Source organism: Chenopodium quinoa, unplaced genomic scaffold (genome assembly GCF_001683475.1).
Source record: "Chenopodium quinoa cultivar QQ74 unplaced genomic scaffold, ASM168347v1, whole genome shotgun sequence".
In the NCBI taxonomy this organism is placed as follows: domain Eukaryota; kingdom Viridiplantae; phylum Streptophyta; class Magnoliopsida; order Caryophyllales; family Amaranthaceae; genus Chenopodium; species Chenopodium quinoa.
Genome location: NW_018743593.1, coordinates 2,358,509 through 2,373,672, shown reverse-complemented (window position 1 = coordinate 2,373,672; position 15,164 = coordinate 2,358,509).

Sequence of the window (15,164 nt, the reverse complement as noted above, 5' to 3'; positions counted from 1 at the left end):
GAAATTCTAATTATTTTGTGTTTCGTAATTATGCATATCACGAATATACTGGTCCTATTTTATAGAAAAAGCGCTCGGAGCTATTCAGAAATTATCTTTCCATACGCGTAAACCACACCGTTGTAGAATAAGCGCACCATGACACGGGGAGTCCCACCGTGTCACGGGAATTTGCGCCGCGACACGGCAATTTTTGCCGTGGCATGGTGTACAGTGCCGTGTCACGGCACCCACACGTTTTCTTTTTTTATCTTTTCCTGTATCTATCCGGATTTTTTTTAGTATTTTATCTTCACCGTTTATTTTTCAGTTTTCCGAGAGTTTTATTCCTAATAAAATTCTCAACTTTTTTTTATTTTTTTTATTTCTTTTATTTTTTTTATTTTTTTATTTTTATCATTTTATTTTTATTATTTAATTTTTATTTATTTATTTATTTATTATTTTTTTTGTATTTTATTCATTTTATTTCTATTTTTTCTTTATTATTTATATATTTATTTATTTATTCTATTTTTTTTTTTGTCTTTTAATTTCTTTTTCTTTTGGGGAAGGTCGGTACCCATCACTTACTCCACTTACGTTTTTTTGTCGCGTCATTAATAAATACACAATCACACACAATGAGTCTCAAGCACACACTAACACACACTAATAAATACATAAACTGTGAATAATGTACAAACTGAGTCATAATAAATAAGCAGCGTCAAGTGTCATCACAGTATGTACAAATAAAGACCCTCGGTCATCAAAAATCTGCAGAACTAGAAGAGTTAGGATCAGTATCATCTCCAGCCTGTGAATACGGGAACGGTGAGCCAAAGAGTCCCGCCATCATCCGAGTACGGGGAGTAGTGTCCCTACTAGTCCCTGTGACTCCAGCGGCAGTCAAACTCACAGCACGACCCGTCTAACTGGCAAACGGTGTCGACTGACTCAAAGACATGGGAATCGTCGGTGGAGGTATCGTCCCATACACTGGAACTGAAAACAAGCCCGACACCGGTGGAGGAATCCCAGACGATGGAGGTGAAAATAAGCCAGGATCCACGGGAGTCAAAACTGGCCTAAACTCAGGCTGTGAAGGCTGTGAAAACGACTGTCGCTGCCTCTGACCCTGACCCTGAAAGCGCTGGGAAGACTGAGGCTGCTGCCACTGAGCCTCCTGAAACGGCTGAGGCTCCCGCTGAGATTGAGAATGCCGATGAACCTCAGGAGATCGTATACCACGACTAGGCTCCCCTCGTCTGAGCCTCTGTGCCTCGAGCGCGAGCGGGACCTCCGTTGCTCCTGAAAGATACAAAATCAAAAGGCGTCAACAATGCAAAATAAAACAAATGGTAGAAGTGGGAAAAAATGAACATACCTCAAGAACATCGCCAGAACTGCTCCGACAACTCGCACCACGCCGAAGCTTAATGGTGCAGTACTTCAAAGCGTCAACCAGCTTCATGAATCTCGTCATCTCCGGGCGGGTAGGCTGAGAACCAAACAGATAAAAATCAGTAATAAGCGATGTTAAAAGGGATGAATAATGCATCAAAAACTTACCGGCTCAAAAACCTCAGGCAGAGACTCCTGTGCCTGTCTAAAACCCTCTGGCGCGTCAGCAATATGGTCCTCAGTAATACCAATCGGCCCTGGGTAGCGGACAGATTAAGGCGAAATCTCAATCCTCCCCACGGGACGAACAGTCGTCTGAAATTACGATCGAATAATCAAGTTATTCGACTATTTAAACAGAGACTAGCGACAAAACTCCTCAAAAGAAATCATACCTCAGAAAGGCGTGGTGGAGGAGCCAGAAAGGGGAGTAAGTCCTGCGCATAATCACCCTCCATGCGCACAAGCTCCTGCCAAGGAAGAGTGTAGCGCTCTCCCCTGTTTATCAACTCCCTAAGCAAGCGCGAGTCCAGCATCGACTCTAGTGGAGATAAGGGCACCACAAAGCGATCACCACTGTGCTGATGAACGACACGCTCCCCCAGATACCAGACAAAGCGTCCGGTACCAACCAAAACGGTGCGGTGCGCTGAAAGCTGCAAGGCCTCGGGAAGATTAGTCATCCCAGCCCAAGGACGATACTGGACATCAATGGCAACCTGAAAACCATAAAAAGTTGGCATGAAACACCGGAAATAACATCAAAGAGATAATAATAGGCTACAAAACTAATTCTTACGCCAACAGAAGAGGTGCCTCGGCGTAGCAGCCCGCGCAGCGTAGAGACAGACTCCACCCGTGACTCTCTTCGGTCACGGCAGCTGCCCCCACAAGGAAGTCATGAACCGCTCCACGACACCATCGAGGAGCCAATCCTGGGAAGTACTCGTAGAACCATAGCTGCAATGAAAAGTAATCGTTGAGCACATGAGTCGAACAAATTAAAATAAAACAAGAAGAGGAAAGGATCGTCACCTCTACGACTCTCCATAGACCGTAGACAGTGACGGGAGACTCGTCGTTCAGCTGTTTACAGCCATGACGTAACGACAAGAGAAGGTAGGTAGCAAAGGAGTGCACGTGAACTCCTATCGGGAGAAAGAGTCATGGAGATGAGAATCAGAATGAAGATCCGCACTCGCTGCTCAGCTGATGTCTCCTCCATGTCAAAACCACGGGATAGAACCGAAGCCAGCTCCGATCGCCCGCTCCTAGGACCACCTCGAGACACTGGCTGAGTCTTGATATGCTGAACGATCGGACCTAACAAATCGGCTGCCTCATCCGCTCCCCAAGAAAGATCAGACATTTGTGCTACGGCCCGGTCAGTGAAGCGCAGACCGCTAATCATGCTAAAGTCCAGAGGGGTCATTGTCATCTCCCCCCAAGCAAAGTGAAAGGTGTTGGTAGTATCCCAAAAATATTCCAACAATGCGCGAACGACTGTCGCACCGCAACCCCGGGGGCTGCGAAACCCTATGACCGCCGAATAAAAGTCCACTAAACCAGCTGATTCCCATAAGGCGTTCGTAGAAGGATCCCTCGTGATAATCCGGTGAAGTCGAGGAATCAAATCTCCGGCTCCAGAACCGTGGTGGCGAAGCGTGCCGTCAACTATACCGGCAAATGGGCGATGAGAAACGTAGTTCTCACGACAGAAAACCAACTGGTCTGAAGTCCATGGAGGTGGAACCCACCTACCTCTACCCGTAAAGGCCCGAGGCTCATACTCTAAGGCGTCGTCATCCATATCCTCGGGAATCGTGGGAGTGTCCTCCCGAAAAGCCTGACGCCGGCCATGGGTAGAAATATTGCTATCTCGTCGTCTAGGCATGCTATTATAAAAATAAAAATCTAAATGCTTAGCATCATTTCCTAAGACATTTAGTTATTTATATCGAGTTGCATTTTAATAAAAAATCTAAATGCTTAGCATCACTTCCTAAGTTATTTAGTTATTTATTGCATTATACGCTAAATTTTTACCTCAAGGCTAAAAATTGGCAAAATAATGGAATTATTTATAGTATTTAGTTTCTCCATGACGAACTAATACTATGTTCTCCTAATTGCATGATGATACTATGTTCTCCATGACAATGTAATACATACACAATACAAAACATGTCTCAAAATTGCACAAAAACAATAGATCGACACATCATAGCATATTTTACAAAGATCTACAACCAACATGTCATCATTTCAAGTGCAAAAGAACAACATGAAAAACAAAGAGCACCATCTACCAAGTAGTACCAAAAATGGTGATTTGCTTAATTCTTCACCAAATCATGCAATTTTTGTCTCAAATCGCTCACAAACACACATACACACATATGAAAGTAAATTCATGGCAAGAATTTCAACATAAACCTCAAAATCAAAAAAATCCCCAAATTGATTTTTAAGGGTTTTTACATGAAATTATTTGAAACAAATTTAAGACAAAAATCAAAGGAAACTTACATAGATCCTTGTGGAGAACCAAAAATGAAGAAAGCAGCAAAAATTTAGAGCCAAATTGATGAAAGTTCGAGCTCCAAAATTCGCAAAAACCCGAAAACACAAGAGCAACCGCCGCGACACGGTCAGCTTCCACCACGACACGGTGAGCTTGTATCGTGTCACGAATCTTAAATACCGTGTCACGGTAACTTCAGGAGTCGCCGGAGCTCCGATAAACAGCAACAGCAGCACAGCAGTGAGCAGCAACGAATAGCAACAAGCAGTAGCAAAAATAAAATAAAAAATAAAGAGGATAAAATCGCAGAACCGTCGCGCCATGGAAGAGAACTCCGCGTGACGGAAAAAAAACTCCGAGAGTCGGTGACCGTTGCCGTGGCTCGGTAATTTGAGCAGAAGAAAAAAGAATATGAAGAAGGGGAAGTGCGGAAATAGCAAGAAAATGGAAGAGAGCTACTCGAATTTAAAGCCAAAAAAGCATCCCGTTACATCCTATTTCCCGTGCGACGGTTTTCGTTACCATGTAACGGTAACATATTGACATGGCGCACGTGGTTTGGACTGGTCAAAGATGTCAGTTTATTGATTTGCAGCCATCAGATTTCCCGCGTCACGGGAATTTGCTCCGCGTGACGGGGATCCCTGCTGTGACACGGTGCCTGTTTTGTGTCACGGGGGCTACTCGGAGCGTATTTTTACCTGCAGCAGTACTAGAGAGCCCTTCCTGATGGCTTTCCGGTCAGCTTTTGCTTCGTCAAGGCCACGAAATGTTTCTCCAAGGCACGTAGGCATAGGAGACCTCCCAGATTCAACATGTTCAAGCACAGACGCAAGACAAGCATGTCCTACCCTACCGTTTGCAAATAAAAGCTTGCTAAACATGCAAAAAATATATGCCCTTCTACGGTATACATGATAAGACTCAGAGATAGGGCGATTGAAATATAAATTTGCAAGTTTTTCTAAGTCTACCTCATTACCACACACAATTCTATTTAAATCTGGATCTGTTAGATTCAGATGGCGTTCAAAATCTTGGTAATAATATTCACGTAGGGTAGGCATGGCAATAAGATTTCTAGCAGGAAATCCAAAGATGGCACCGAACTCCTCCGGCAGGGGACAGATTTCATCGTAATCAAATTTAAAACAATGTGTTTCTGATGGCGTTCAAAATCTTGGTAATAATATTCACGTAGGGTAGGCATGGCAATAAGATTTCTAGCCGAAAATCCAAAGATAGCACCGAATTCCTCCGGCATGGGACAAATTTCATCGTAATCAAATTTAAAACAATGTGTTTCTGGACTCCAATAGTCTAATGCTGCCCTAAGAAAATCATGTTCAATCGCTACATGCCTCAGGGCTAGTAAACCCCTGACATGAAACAATTCTAACTCTCTTTTGTCAGCATTGGTCAAAGAATAAGACCAATCGCGCAATGTATTATCAAAATTCTGAGACATTATTATTGAAATATGAAATTCTAATTATTTTGTGTTTCGTAATTATGCATATCACGAATATACTGGTCCTATTTTATAGAAAAAGCGCTCGGAGCTATTCAGAAATTATCTTTCCATACGCGTAAACCACACCGTTGTAGAATAAGCGCACCATGACACGGGGAGTCCCACCGTGTCACGGGAATTTGCGCCGCGACACGGCAATTTTTGCCGTGGCATGGTGTACAGTGCCGTGTCACGGCACCCACACGTTTTCTTTTTTTATCTTTTCCTGTATCTATCCGGATTTTTTTTAGTATTTTATCTTCACCGTTTATTTTTCAGTTTTCCGAGAGTTTTATTCCTAATAAAATTCTCAACTTTTTTTTTATTTTTTTTATTTCTTTTATTTTTTTTATTTTTTTATTTTTATCATTTTATTTTTATTATTTAATTTTTATTTATTTATTTATTTATTATTTTTTTTGTATTTTATTCATTTTATTTCTATTTTTTCTTTATTATTTATATATTTATTTATTTATTCTATTTTTTTTTTGTCTTTTAATTTCTTTTTCTTTTGGGGAAGGTCGGTACCCATCACTTACTCCACTTACGTTTTTTTGTCGCGTCATTAATAAATACACAATCACACACAATGAGTCTCAAGCACACACTAACACACACTAATAAATACATAAACTGTGAATAATGTACAAACTGAGTCATAATAAATAAGCAGCGTCAAGTGTCATCACAGTATGTACAAATAAAGACCCTCGGTCATCAAAAATCTGCAGAACTAGAAGAGTTAGGATCAGTATCATCTCCAGCCTGTGAATACGGGAACGGTGAGCCAAAGAGTCCCGCCATCATCCGAGTACGGGGAGTAGTGTCCCTACTAGTCCCTGTGACTCCAGCGGCAGTCAAACTCACAGCACGACCCGTCTAACTGGCAAACGGTGTCGACTGACTCAAAGACATGGGAATCGTCGGTGGAGGTATCGTCCCATACACTGGAACTGAAAACAAGCCCGACACCGGTGGAGGAATCCCAGACGATGGAGGTGAAAATAAGCCAGGATCCACGGGAGTCAAAACTGGCCTAAACTCAGGCTGTGAAGGCTGTGAAAACGACTGTCGCTGCCTCTGACCCTGACCCTGAAAGCGCTGGGAAGACTGAGGCTGCTGCCACTGAGCCTCCTGAAACGGCTGAGGCTCCCGCTGAGATTGAGAATGCCGATGAACCTCAGGAGATCGTATACCACGACTAGGCTCCCCTCGTCTGAGCCTCTGTGCCTCGAGCGCGAGCGGGACCTCCGTTGCTCCTGAAAGATACAAAATCAAAAGGCGTCAACAATGCAAAATAAAACAAATGGTAGAAGTGGGAAAAAATGAACATACCTCAAGAACATCGCCAGAACTGCTCCGACAACTCGCACCACGCCGAAGCTTAATGGTGCAGTACTTCAAAGCGTCAACCAGCTTCATGAATCTCGTCATCTCCGGGCGGGTAGGCTGAGAACCAAACAGATAAAAATCAGTAATAAGCGATGTTAAAAGGGATGAATAATGCATCAAAAACTTACCGGCTCAAAAACCTCAGGCAGAGACTCCTGTGCCTGTCTAAAACCCTCTGGCGCGTCAGCAATATGGTCCTCAGTAATACCAATCGGCCCTGGGTAGCGGACAGATTAAGGCGAAATCTCAATCCTCCCCACGGGACGAACAGTCGTCTGAAATTACGATCGAATAATCAAGTTATTCGACTATTTAAACAGAGACTAGCGACAAAACTCCTCAAAAGAAATCATACCTCAGAAAGGCGTGGTGGAGGAGCCAGAAAGGGGAGTAAGTCCTGCGCATAATCACCCTCCATGCGCACAAGCTCCTGCCAAGGAAGAGTGTAGCGCTCTCCCCTGTTTATCAACTCCCTAAGCAAGCGCGAGTCCAGCATCGACTCTAGTGGAGATAAGGGCACCACAAAGCGATCACCACTGTGCTGATGAACGACACGCTCCCCCAGATACCAGAAAAAGCGTCCGGTACCAACCAAAACGGTGCGGTGCGCTGAAAGCTGCAAGGCCTCGGGAAGATTAGTCATCCCAGCCCAAGGACGATACTGGACATCAATGGCAACCTGAAAACCATAAAAAGTTGGCATGAAACACCGGAAATAACATCAAAGAGATAATAATAGGCTACAAAACTAATTCTTACGCCAACAGAAGAGGTGCCTCGGCGTAGCAGCCCGCGCAGCGTAGAGACAGACTCCACCCGTGACTCTCTTCGGTCACGGCAGCTGCCCCCACAAGGAAGTCATGAACCGCTCCACGACACCATCGAGGAGCCAATCCTGGGAAGTACTCGTAGAACCATAGCTGCAATGAAAAGTAATCGTTGAGCACATGAGTCGAACAAATTAAAATAAAACAAGAAGAGGAAAGGATCGTCACCTCTACGACTCTCCATAGACCGTAGACAGTGACGGGAGACTCGTCGTTCAGCTGTTTACAGCCATGACGTAACGACAAGAGAAGGTAGGTAGCAAAGGAGTGCACGTGAACTCCTATCGGGAGAAAGAGTCATGGAGATGAGAATCAGAATGAAGATCCGCACTCGCTGCTCAGCTGATGTCTCCTCCATGTCAAAACCACGGGATAGAACCGAAGCCAGCTCCGATCGCCCGCTCCTAGGACCACCTCGAGACACTGGCTGAGTCTTGATATGCTGAACGATCGGACCTAACAAATCGGCTGCCTCATCCGCTCCCCAAGAAAGATCAGACATTTGTGCTACGGCCCGGTCAGTGAAGCGCAGACCGCTAATCATGCTAAAGTCCAGAGGGGTCATTGTCATCTCCCCCCAAGCAAAGTGAAAGGTGTTGGTAGTATCCCAAAAATATTCCAACAATGCGCGAACGACTGTCGCACCGCAACCCCGGGGGCTGCGAAACCCTATGACCGCCGAATAAAAGTCCACTAAACCAGCTGATTCCCATAAGGCGTTCGTAGAAGGATCCCTCGTGATAATCCGGTGAAGTCGAGGAATCAAATCTCCGGCTCCAGAACCGTGGTGGCGAAGCGTGCCGTCAACTATACCGGCAAATGGGCGATGAGAAACGTAGTTCTCACGACAGAAAACCAACTGGTCTGAAGTCCATGGAGGTGGAACCCACCTACCTCTACCCGTAAAGGCCCGAGGCTCATACTCTAAGGCGTCGTCATCCATATCCTCGGGAATCGTGGGAGTGTCCTCCCGAAAAGCCTGACGCCGGCCATGGGTAGAAATATTGCTATCTCGTCGTCTAGGCATGCTATTATAAAAATAAAAATCTAAATGCTTAGCATCATTTCCTAAGACATTTAGTTATTTATATCGAGTTGCATTTTAATAAAAAATCTAAATGCTTAGCATCACTTCCTAAGTTATTTAGTTATTTATTGCATTATACGCTAAATTTTTACCTCAAGGCTAAAAATTGGCAAAATAATGGAATTATTTATAGTATTTAGTTTCTCCATGACGAACTAATACTATGTTCTCCTAATTGCATGATGATACTATGTTCTCCATGACAATGTAGTACATACACAATACAAAACATGTCTCAAAATTGCACAAAAACAATAGATCGACACATCATAGCATATTTTACAAAGATCTACAACCAACATGTCATCATTTCAAGTGCAAAAGAACAACATGAAAAACAAAGAGCACCATCTACCAAGTAGTACCAAAAATGGTGATTTGCTTAATTCTTCACCAAATCATGCAATTTTTGTCTCAAATCGCTCACAAACACACATACACACATATGAAAGTAAATTCATGGCAAGAATTTCAACATAAACCTCAAAATCAAAAAAATCCCCAAATTGATTTTTAAGGGTTTTTACATGAAATTATTTGAAACAAATTTAAGACAAAAATCAAAGGAAACTTACATAGATCCTTGTGGAGAACCAAAAATGAAGAAAGCAGCAAAAATTTAGAGCCAAATTGATGAAAGTTCGAGCTCCAAAATTCGCAAAAACCCGAAAACACAAGAGCAACCGCCGCGACACGGTCAGCTTCCACCACGACACGGTGAGCTTGTATCGTGTCACGAATCTTAAATACCGTGTCACGGTAACTTCAGGAGTCGCCGGAGCTCCGATAAACAGCAACAGCAGCACAGCAGTGAGCAGCAACGAATAGCAGCAAGCAGTAGCAAAAATAAAATAAAAAATAAAGAGGATAAAACCGCAGAACCGTCGCGCCATGGAAGAGAACTCCGCGTGACGGAAAAAAAACTCCGAGAGTCGGTGACCGTTGCCGTGGCTCGGTAATTTGAGCAGAAGAAAAAAGAATATGAAGAAGGGGAAGTGCGGAAATAGCAAGAAAATGGAAGAGAGCTACTCGAATTTAAAGCCAAAAAAGCATCCCGTTACATCCTATTTCCCGTGCGACGGTTTTCGTTACCATGTAACGGTAACATATTGACATGGCGCACGTGGTTTGGACTGGTCAAAGATGCCAGTTTATTGATTTGCAGCCATCAGATTTCCCGCGTCACGGGAATTTGCTCCGCGTGACGGGGATCCCTGCTGTGTCATGGGAATCCTTTTTCGTGACACGGTGGTCCTGCGCCTGCCCTGCATAGCTATTTGCGAATATTCCTGGCATTTTGACCAAAATTGCACGATTTTCCGCGCAAATTGGTCGGTTAATTTTTCAGTAAAATTACGCGGAAAATTCTAACTGACGGCTGAATGGTATCAAAATTACTATTTTGCCCCTAGGAAGCGTCAAAATCAATTTTTTCGATATCTCAAACACCTAATATGGTCGGATAATCGACTTGAAGGTGTGAATCATCTGCAGCCCACGTTCGGGGATAATTGAACCATCATACACTTGCAAATTTCAGCGATTACAGTAGTCGTCGGCTTTCCTCAAGCATGGAAAGCGTTATCGGTGGATTTTTCTTCAAGTATAGAAACCGCCAAGTCGACTTTCCTCAAGCTTGGAAAGCGTTATCGGTGGGTTTTTCTTCAAGTATAGAAAACCGCTAAGTCGGCTTTCCTCAAGCATGGAAAGCCTTATCGGTGGATTTTTCTTCAAGTATAGAAAACCGCCAAGTCGGCTTTCCTCAAGCTTGGAAAGTGTTATCGGTGGGTTTTTCTTCATGTATAGAAAACTGCACCCCCAAGTCGGCTTTCCTCAAGCTTGGAAAGCGTTATCGGTGGATTTTTCTTCAAGCATAGAAAATCGCCAGGTCGGCTTTCCTCAAGTATGGAAAGCGTTATCGGTGGATTTTTTTCTTCAAGCATAGAAAACCACCAAATTCCTTTGTCGACTTTCCTCAAGCATGGAAAGCATCATCGGTGGATTTCTTCAAGCATAGAATGACATCAAATTCGTACATCGACTTTTCTCAGGCATGGAAAGTATCATCCGGTAGGTTCCTTCAGGCTTAGAAAACTACCAAACTCCTCAGTCGGCTTTCCTCAGGCATGGAAAGTGTTTCAACGAACGTTATCCGGTGGATTCCTTCAAGCATAGGAAGCTACCAAACTCATTTGTCACCGATACACTGGTGTCAGATACGTATTCTATCCTTTTACTCTTTTATATGTGGAATTAACATTTTTCTGCAGGTATCGGCGTATACAGAGTGATTTAGGATCGCAGAACGTCTTAAATCATTCTCCGTCCCTATCGGCTACTTTGACTATCGTTTTCGAAACTGACGTTTCTACAAACTCAGTCAAAGTGGGGGCTTCTGTAGACACCTAAAAATGTCTCCCCAAAACCAAACCCGATGATGAACAACCTTTCACCGCTACTATTGGTCGGGTTCAGTATTTAATCCCGATAGTGCTTAAAAAATCGTATTTGATTAAATTCGTATTTTTGAACAGTCCATGGATTAATCTTGATGTTTGGTAAAAGCATAGTTTTAATTTCAGCCCAAACCTTTTTTATTTTATTGTTTTATTATTTATTTTTGGCCCAAACCTTTTATTTATTTTATTTGCTTATTTTCTTATTTTAGCCCAAATAATAATAAATCAGAAAAAGGCCCGAAATTATCAATCGGCACTTAAAATGCTGAACAAAATTAGGGTTAAAAATGTATTTAGACGGAAAAGCAGGCTAAAAATTCCCGCGCCACGACAGGAATCCACCGTATCACGGGAATCATTCCCGTGTGACGGTGGGATTTCCCGTGACACGAGAAACCTGCTGTGACACGGGAATTTCCATGTCCTTTCCGCGTAAACCCTTAACACGTTTTCTTCCCCATTTACTAAAAATTTCCCGCGTCACTCTAAAATTGCACCGTGTCACGGGAATGTTTCCCGTCTGACGGTGGGACTTCCCGTGTAACGGTACAGTTTGCCGTGTCGCGGGATACTTTTTTAGGGTTTTTATCATTTTAGGATTCCGTGTTTTCCCTTAACACATTTTTTCTATAAATACCCCCTCATTTCTGATGTACGTGGCATCAATTAATTCTCTGGGTTTTTTCTCTCTTCTATGCTTTAGCCTAAACACTAGTCTACCCTTCTGATTTCAAAATTCCTTCTACAAGTACTCCAAGGAGTCCATACTTTACTCGTGGTTCTGTCCTTAAGCCAAGGCGTGAAAGGTAGAACTGTTTGAGGGTTTGGCCCCAAATCAACCTTACTTTATTTAATTTAATTTAATTATTGTTTTATTATTATTTCCTTGAAGTTACTAACTCGTTTATTATTTTGTAGTTGCAAGCAAACAGAATCAAAGTAAGAATTATGTTCCTTTTATTTCTATTATTTTTCTAACGATTTTATATTGTTGGAATTATTGTTGAATTGTTTCCAATATTAATGTTTATTCTATTATTATTCATGATCACCATATTGCATGTTAAAGGGAATATGTAATTGAAAATCACGCCTAATAAGATAATTTGGACGACCGATTTAGGTTCCTTTTTAATCTTATTGTTAATTGAAGTGATCACGATATATTAGAATTATATGTTGCATTAATATTAAACCAATTTAGCTTAATAATAGTTTGGAGCAAATTGAATTTTGTTTGTATGCCTTTGAGATCGCAGGAATCACTTTTCACAATAAGAATCGAGTAGAGGCCAATACGGGCGAATGTGACTCCATGACTCACTTCGTACCATCATCCCCGATCCTCCTTTTGTGGTTCCGAACCATATGGAGTTAGTAATCTCATGGATTATGAATGGGGTGTAACCTTCACGGGTCAATCGTTGTTGCCTATCGTTGTCCCTTATCGTGGTTGCCTTTTCATGATCCATGAACGGTTTACAAGTTCCTTAAAAACTTGTTGGCGGCTCCCTACTTTATTTGTCCCTAATCGTATTATGTCAATTCCTACTTCTCAAGAGTGCCAAGCATATTCACCACATGCTTTAACATAGGCGCACTTCGAGCGACGCCTACAATAGTTGACACTTGTTGATTTATTACTAGCTTGCTTAAATAATTTTATTTTACCTTTAATTAAAATAAAATGTGAAAATCTCACTATCCCACATTGATGGGAGAGACAATCACATTCTCATCATTTCCTATAAATACCCAAGTAAGGGCATTGGAAATGATGCTTGAGTAAGAGTTGGAAAAGGGATCACTATTAGTGAAAACCTTTGAACTCAAGAGTTGGAAAAGGTATCACATTTTGTGAAAGCCTTTGAACTCAATTACTCGGGTTTTATCGGTCGAGTCTTGCTAACCCCAAGACATTGGACCTAGTCGGTGATCGTTGTTGTGGGTGGATCATCGTTGGAGGCTTCGTAATTTCGAAGCTAGCTTTCAATTAAGAGCCCAAGCGGTCGGGCAAAGCACGCTCCAAAGATAATCGTTTTATCTTAATCTTGTTATTATGTTTATGGTTTTATTTATTGCGAGTGCGATCTTGTTTTTGGGTTTGTTTCCGCGGTGAGTCGGACTCACCAAACCCCAACATAAATAAATTTGAAATTTTAGTTTAAGTATATAAAATAACCCCATAAGCATACTTACTTGAAACTATCATTATATAGCAAGTTAGTGTGTTAAAAACCCAAAAATATACCAATTCAATGCAATTAGAAGCTTCAAATTAAAAGTATACAAATCTGAAAATTTATACTTGAGGTTGTAATTTAAAGTTCAAAGCTTTTTAATTATAAAATACCCACAATAATTATTTATAGGCTTAGAAGCATAAAAAACAAAAAATTAGCATGACTTGCTCATAAAATCCAAAATTTAATAATCTGAAAATTTATATATAGTCAAAATAATTACACTTTGATGTAATTTAAACATAGTATAATTAGATAACTTAGTTAGTACGTTTTCAAGCCCTAAAACATAAAAATTCAATGTTTAAACCCTATATTTTATACATACACAAATCTGAAAATTTATATAATAAATTAAACATGTCAAAACTCATAAATTTATAATCTAAACATACCATCAAACCATAGTAATATAATTTAGAACAAAATTTTAATTAAAGGTTGAAACTTTAAACAATTTAATTAAGATAATAAAGCAATAAAAAGAAATAAAGGAAGAGAGGAAGGAGAGGGGCGTACGGTAGCAGCAGCAGGCGGCGGTGCAGGGGCGCGGCAGGTGGCGCGGCGGTGGTGGCAGGCGGTAGTGAGAGCGTCGGGTTTGGCTGCAGTTCGACTCTCTCTCTCTCTCTCTCTCTCTCTCTTTTTTGTGTTGTGTGTACGTGAAAGAGGAGAAGGGAAGTAAGGGTTTGGTGTTTATTTGGGTTTTATTCTCCTAGTTTTATTAGGAGTGGAATTTGGGTAGTTTGGGCTTGAATAGAAATCAACTTTAGGCCAATACTTAAAAAAAAGGAGTTGTAAATTAGACTAAAATGGTTTAGCTTACTAGTAATAAAATCTTATTATTTTTATATCAAATAATTCGTATTATAAAATTAAAATAAAAAAATATTTGTATAAATAATAAATAAATATATTAAAAATATGGGGGATTACAATACTAGAAACCGCACATTAGCGCTAAAAATAGCTCCGAAGAGCTCAAATAAACATATAAATGACCGTGGGACGGGGGATAAAATAACATATAAAACACGAATATTATATTGGTTGCAAATGCATATCTTGCTTATGAAAAATGATTCAAAAATTGTCATAGCCAATTATGTAGGTCTCTATTCATAAATTAATTGTTCTAAAGGAAAATCTATGACCTTTTTCATGTTCTTTGAGAAAGTGTCCTTGTTGCCCATCTCAAAGTTTCGGTGCATCAATAGATAAGTTTTCACAATAACACTTTGAGTTCTTTGTTAGAATTTGTACTCCTGAAATTTGTTGTCCGTGGTAAACTTTCATTGTGACACATGGTAGTCTTATCAATGGAGTTTTAAACCATTACTTGAACTCATAAAATGTGTCAGACTTGCTAGAAGTATTTTTAACCTTCTACTTCTTGAATTTGTGCCTTATTGCCTTGGGTGTGCACACATAAGAACTTAACTTAAGAGACCCATGCCTTTCCTTCGAAGTCCTCACTCCGGGGACAAACGATAAATTCAAATAAATATTTGAACTTCTTGGAAATCTTAGTTTAAATTTAGTCCTATTGGAGCTTGGCTTGTTCTCATTTATACAGCTATCATCTTGCTATGGTATATGTTGCTGTGTTAATGGGATTTTTGAAGTAAATCTACTCTTAAATATTATGAATCTGGTAATATTTTCCTATATGTATAGGTATTTGATGGTCATGGTGGAACAAATGAAGCTTCCTTTGTTTGTAGCAACCTTCT